Source organism: Macrobrachium nipponense, chromosome 3 (genome assembly GCF_015104395.2).
Source record: "Macrobrachium nipponense isolate FS-2020 chromosome 3, ASM1510439v2, whole genome shotgun sequence".
NCBI classification, from domain to species: domain Eukaryota; kingdom Metazoa; phylum Arthropoda; class Malacostraca; order Decapoda; family Palaemonidae; genus Macrobrachium; species Macrobrachium nipponense.
Genome location: NC_087202.1, coordinates 149113586 through 149121085, shown reverse-complemented (window position 1 = coordinate 149121085; position 7500 = coordinate 149113586). Strand labels below are relative to the sequence as shown.

The window sequence follows — 7500 nt, the reverse complement described above, 5'->3', positions numbered from 1 at the left end:
TATATATACAGTGGTCCCACCGTATTTGCGGGGGATACGTACCAGACCCCCCCATGAATAGTTAGAACCTGCAAATAGTTGGAACCCCTATAAAAACGCTGAAAACAGCCTATTTTGTTAGTTAAAACTCAAGAAAATGCACTAAAAATGTTAATACTTGGTTTTTTAATAGTTTTATCACAAGAAGTGCATTTTATGATGAAATTGATTAAGAAAAAAAAAAACCAGGAATTTGTGGATATTTCTCATAGAAAAATACCGTGAATATGCGAATTTTCCGCGAATAATGTGAGGAAACGTTCCCGAGAGAAATCCACGAATGTGAGTCCGCGAATCTGGAGGACGCAAATATGGGGGGTCCACTGTATGTATATATATATATATATTATATATATATATATATATATATATATATATATATATATATATATATATATATATATATATATATATATATATACAGGCAGTCCCGGGTTACGACGGGGGTTCCGTTCTTGAGACGCGTCGTAAGCCGAAAATCGTCGTAAGCCGGAATAACGACGCTTGGAAATATGTCTTACAAACTAGTAAAAATTTAAGTTAAAAACAATAAAAAAAACCTTTACTTGTAATCTTTGGTTACACTACATGTTGTTTCCTGTAGTTTTATGTACAACCTGGAGGGTTATTTTCATAAAAGAATGCTGGTTCTTGAAGGTAAAAAACTATTGTAATCCCTGGTGACACTACATTCTTGAAGTTTTATGTACAACCTGGAGTGATTTTGCCAAATCTTGAGGGCTACAAGAACAGCTGATTACTATTTACGTATCATATAGACTAATTAAAGTAAACGTATCTTTAATAGGCTTATATATTAGTATCAACAAAACATTTCCTGCTATGAGTCAGAGGCCGTTTAATGAAACGAACACTTCTCTGTCCTATCTGTTCAGAAAATAAATGTTACGTCAATCCCCGAGACGGTGACCATTGTTGCCAAGGCGTCTCTCTCTCTCTCTCTCTCTCTGATCAAATTACACTGGAACTTTGACATACGATTGCCCTAATATACGAATGTTTTGAGATACAACAGAAAATTTGCGAAAATATAAGCTTTGATATACAAAGAAATATTTGAGATACGATTTTGCGATGAGTGTTAGTTGTATAGGCGACCGATAAATGGCGTTCAGTCTGTTTGTTTGTTGGTGCTGCATGTTAACACGTCGTTGTTTAGTTCGTTGTATTTGCGCCTATTTTTCGTGTTATTTTGTCTATTTTATTATTAACCATGGGTCTCAAAGCTAAAGACAAAGCAGGTGATAGAAAAAACCCAAGAAAATGATTTCGATGGAAGCAAAACATGAAATTATAGCAAAGCATAAAACCTTCCAAAGGCATCACCATTATTTCTCAAACTCAAACTGATTAAAAAAAAAAATAAAAAAAATAAAAAAATAGTTTAGCAATGTTATTTCATTTGTGTTTATTACGTAGTTATTAGTGTACATACGTAAATAAAAGAGAACAAATCGTTCCCTGCCACCCTTCCCTACCTCTTCCCCCTGCTGGCCTCACGTCATCTTTCGTTGTGGTAAGTAAAATTCCTTTCTTTTTTTTAATTGATTTTATTAACATTTATTATCATTTATCACATTGCTATGTTATTTTATCATTATGTGTGTTATTACTCGTTTATTTGTGTATAAATTGTGTATATTATATGTAATTTAGCTGTGTTTAGGTGTGGTTTCATACCGCTAGAACGGATTAATACATATATTACATTATTTTAAATGGGAAAAAATGCTTTGAGATACAACTGTTTTGATATACGACGATGGTAACGGAACAAATTAAATTCGTATGTCAAGGTTCCAGTGTACTGGATAATGTCTCTCTTTGGATACTTCGATTTTGCCAAATCTTGAGGGCTACAAGAACAGTTGATTACTATTTACGCATCATATAGACTAATTAAAAGTGTAAACGTATCTTTAAATAGGCTTAATTATTAGTTAGTATCAAAAAACAAAAATATTTACTGGCATGAGTCAGAGGCCGTTTAACGAAACGAACACTTCTCTGTCCTTACTCGGAAGCGTCTGAAGACGCCTCTCTCTCTCTCTCCTCTCTCTCTCTCTCTCTCTCGCTCTCTCCTCTTTCTCTCTCTCTCTCTCTCCTCTCTCTCTCTCATTGTAATCTAACCAGAAACTTCGTTTTGTTATTATTACTGGAAACAAGCAATGATTTTTTTCATTATTTGTGCTTTTGGACTTTTATATGTAAACTTTGCGCACCGCAAGCTAGTATGTATTCATTCGCTCGGAAACTAGTTCCGCATATGAGGCGTCACTAAAAAACATAGAAAAATACGACATAAAAAGTGTCGAAAATCATCATAACCATCAAAAAATTTTTTTTTTGTTGTAATCTAACCAGAAACTTATTTTATTAATATACTGTGCTAAACTATAAAGGAGTTTTATCATAGTATGAGTTTTTTAAAAGCGTCGTTAACTCGGAGCGTCGGAAGCGTCAGCGTCGTAACCTCGGAACAACGCGTCGTAACCCAGGACGGATTTTTCCATGAATTATTTAAGAATATTTGAAAAAGCGTCGTAACCTCGGAACGTCGTAAGCCGGAAACCGTCGTAACCCGGGGACCGCCTGTATATACATATATTATATATATATGCAAACCTATAAAAGTTAAAAAAAAAACTAATTGCAAAAGAGCTGCTAAGTCTCCAGTAACAGTTGTACATTTTAGATTGAGTCAGCACAGGCTCTTGATCTAAGGCTGTCCATACAATGACAATCAATTGTCCTTTTTCCAATCATTGTATATGTAACACAAAAAAGACTGAATGCTTAAGAGATGCAGATATACAGAACTGTGGTAAAAAGTTTTGCATATGTGAAATTATGGCCGAGATGGTTTGGTCATTGAGGATGACACGATGGTGATGAGTTGTACTGTAATTTGGAAATGTCATCAGGCAAATGCTGAAGTAATGTCAGGAAGGAGGTCTTAGGAAACATTTGAAAAAACAAAAAACCTCAGTGCCAAGGAAGCACTGATAAGAGGTCAACAACTCAGTGTATACAGGAATATTCGATGTGCTAATGATGAGCCTTCTGAGTGAGTGTAAGAAGCTGTAGGTAATTTCATGATTCAATACTTAAAGGTAGGAATATAGTGGTGTTCATTCTGTTATTTTATCTATGTAGTCACCTCTTGTTTGAGGAAATGACAATGTTGAAAAACATATGTACTGTACAAACCTTGAGATTGACGACTGGCAGACTCCTGTCTGAATAACGGACTATGGAATCTAAGTTCTGAACCCTAGATGTAAGAAGAGCTCTGAAGGTTTCCACTAAGACCAGCTCTTCTAGCCTCCCTATAACAGGCATAATCGGCACCACGAACCCTCCCGTCATGTCTCCTGTAAATGGCTCGTTGAGTGCTGCCAGGCGTAACTGTGAGAATTATGAGAAGTTTGGATAAATTTCCTTTATATTCAGCACACCTTCAATTAATTAGTGGATGAAGACAGGTATCTTGAAGATAAATACAGCAGTATTATAGTATGAGAAAAAAATTACTTTTTCATCAACTGTTTGCTACAAATGGATGAGAAGTAAGAGCTTACCACATCAGGAGGTTTCCACTTTAAGAGGGAAAAGGAGAAAAATGTTTTAATTATAAAACTCAATTTTAAAAATTATTCTTATTACCTTTCTTGTCATCTTATTGTGTATTAGAATGACTTTTACATATTTGTTTTCAGTCACATAGTTTACTACTGAGGTTACCACTATGATATTGCCATACCTCTACATTTCCTCAAAAGAAGACAGTAATATACCAAACGTAAAATCACAGTGAGTTTAAAAGATATTTTTGATAACAAAAACATGTAGTTCTCCTTCAGTCGCTTCAGCCGTACTTTCCTTTTTCTTGATTCTCACCCATGTAAACCTTAATTAGCATAACAACTGGTGATCTCTTTTGCCTCTGTAAGCAGAAATGACTAGTGAGACTCCCAATTGCACTATGATTCTGAAAGAATATAAAATAATGAAAAAAATTATTCATAGGTGCCAGACATACCTTAGGTTCATTTTCCACAACAAGTGATCTTCCTTCCGGGGGTGGTGGTCGAGCACTTTCTGTATTCAGGGGTGTTGTTAATGGTGGTGGCGTAGGGCTGGGCAAGGGGATCACAGATCCTAACTGTAACCAAGAAAATGTTATATTAATAATAAAACTAATCCTAAACAACAAATTAGCTGGAAAATACAACAAAAATATACTCCTGAAATAGTACTTCGCTCATTGCATTTTTTCATGCATATTCATTTAACAGTACGTTCCTTCATGACAACGTAAATCCTTCCACTGCCCACTCCCCTATCCTTATCAACAACACGCAGAGCATTGGTGAAATTGTAAAAAAACTAAACATGTACACTAAAAGAATCCCTCAATAAACATTGAGAGAAACAAGCATTCATAATGTTATGATGTTGTGTAAACAAAATTTTTGTGTGCACATATGAATGAGTGCATGGCTAATGGTTAAGAAGCTTGTGAAAACAGTCCACTTGTAAGTGTACATATGTGAATGAGTGGTGCCACTTGTTACTAAACATCTGCATAAACAAGGTCCCACTATGTGTGTGTACATGTATGAATGACACCCATGCTAATGGATAAAAGACATTGTTATAAATAAAATTCAATGTGTGTAATTGTATGGCAAAATGGGACTAATGTGATGAAGAGTTTAAGAAAAACAAAGTACTATACTTTGTATGTACACCTTCAAAAAATGTAGGATTTAAAATTATGAAACACTGGTGAAAGCAAAGTTCACTTCTGTGTGCATGTGTGAATGACATCAGTAATAATATATGTGGTACATCTTTGAAAACACATTCCACTTTGTAAATATGGATGACAGCAAGACTAACATTTATTAAGCATTTGTGAAAACAAAGTCTATCATCTGGTTTCATGTGGAATGAAAAACTAGTTTTACAGGATTTGCAAGAGTTTGCATAGAACTTACCGCAACATATTGCCATCCAGCATTCACTCTTACAAGGAGTGCTTCCTCCTCAATTATGAATGCCAAAGTCCCCTACAAGAGAAGCTTCACTCATCTGAAATAAAAGAAAATACTGTAAAATTTCCAACTTGTTTCTTTGAGTAAAAGTAATTTTGTTATCTGTATTTTACTTCACTCTAATCGTTATCCTTCTGTATAAATGATTATTTTATTCTGGTTTAGATGAGCTTTAATATTACAATTATAACGGGTAAATAATGAAAACGGATACTAATAACACTTCCAGGATGCAAGTACAGGCAGTCCCTAGGTAACATCAGGTTCAGGTTAAGTCGCTCTGTACTTAAGGCACTTGCCTCACGGTGCTGTTAACCTGCTTTACGGTGCTGTAACCCGGACTTTCAGCGCTATTGCTATTTATTTGCATTATTATTATGATGATTTGGGTTAAGGCAATTTTTGGCTTCCAGCACCCTATCAGGAGCGGAAGGCCTGCGTAACCTGGGGACTGCCTGTAAAACTAGTATTTGTATTTGTATCTGCAACCCAAGCCAGAGAATGTTAACCTTTGTATTGGGTAGAATTCTATCCTACTTAGTTTTTTGAACACTCCATCAATGCAACTCGATTGTTGCTTGATCCATAATCAAATCTGTCTTATAATGTTTCATGAAACTCTGTCCCTGCATCAAGATTATTGAGAAAACAATCTGAATATAATAATAAAATTCAGCTGCATCTGTTCTGATAAACAGGAAATGCAATTTGACACCAAATACATAAAGCAATTGTACCAGCTGGAAAAATAATAGTTTATGACTTATTTAAAGTCTTTTGTCAAGTACAATTGATTTGATAAATATTTTGTGAAGTACTTACTAATAACGATAAAAAGTACATAATACAAATGACTGCAGAGGTGATAAGGTTTGGGGGAGGAGTTACCATCAAAGGGTCTTTAGCAGACTGGAGTAGGTAAAATAAGCCCAACATCCCAAAAGGCTGCTGTTTAACCTTCTGTGTTTCATTATATAAGACCTTACCCTACAGAAAAAATGCACAACATTTGGCCTTTCAATTGACCTGCAACCTTAAAAATAGAACAAGGTATATAAAAAAGAATAGTCTTGTTGGGGAAAGAAAATCAATCTCCAATGGAACTAATGATGTTTCACCTAAAATCAGGAAAAGTACATACCTACTTACCAACCCCAAGGTGCCTACCTACCAATATTCACCAAAAATCAAGAGAAAACAAAATTACAGATAACTCTTTGTCTGTTAAATTATCATGTGACCTTGTTAAGGGTCAATGTAGTGCAAGAAAAAATAATCTCCATTAGCTCCCTTCTGTTTTTCTTGAAAATAAATGAAAATTGAATTGTGGCTTACAAAAATATGTCAAGGTCAAAACTAACGTACCTGCAATACCATATAATACTTGATGTCAACTTCATATTTTATGTGACAGACTGATAAAATGCAAATGTTATTGAGGAGAAATTTGCCTCTGGAATGGAATCACCCGAGTAATGGTTATAGTTTTGCATTGTTATTCTTTGCAGTGATTATGCCTTTTATCTTTTGCAAGCCTGGATAGGGAGGTTTGGAGTCAGGAAGGCCATTCAGCTGTAAAACATCCTGCCAAACCAATTATGAGTGTAAAACCACCTGGAAAACTCATTAAATCAGTGGATTCAACTAGGGATTAAGTTGAGATATACACGTACATATATGCAGTGTGTATCCATTATACAGGCAGTCCTTGGGTTACGACGGTCTCGGCTTACGACGTTCCGAGGTTACGACGCTTTTCAATTATATTCATCAGAAATTATTTCCAGGGTTACGACGCACTGTCCAGGGTTACGATGCATGTTCCAGGGTTACGACACATGTTCCAGAGTTTAGTTACGACGCCTACAAACTCTGATCTGGCAGATGAAATATGACACCAAAAATGCAAAATAATCAATATTTAAAGTTTTTTTATGAAAAATGCAATAAGAATGCAGTTTACATAGTTTTGAATGCACCTAAAGCATTAAAAGTAAGGTTTTCATAGGATTTTTGACAATGTTCCGGCTTACGACGATTTTCGGCTTACGACGCGTCTCAAGAACGGAACCCCCGTCGTAACTCGGGGACTGCCTGTACATGTTTATTTTTCTGTGTATAGTAACTTGTCTTCTATATAAGTATGCATAACAAAGGTAACTTGGTCTGAGCTTTGGGAAGGTTGGTTAGGTAGCATCCCTAAGGTAGGGACTTGCCATCTCCAATCTTTATGCTGCAGTCATTTTTGAAGGCATGGTTGCCCTGTATTTATGGGCATCCTTAGTGATAATGAACCAGAAGTGAAGTATACCTATCTTAGCAGTCTTACCTTCAGCATATCTTGTCTTGTAGGAAAGGTAATGGCTCCTGGGACAACAGC

General features: G+C 35.5%; 1 pseudogene; it reads right to left on the bottom strand.

The window, feature by feature from the left end:
• The window catches only part of LOC135222564 (collagen alpha-1(XV) chain-like), a 68777-nt pseudogene that overhangs the window by 47900 nt on the left and 13377 nt on the right, over nt 1–7500 (bottom strand).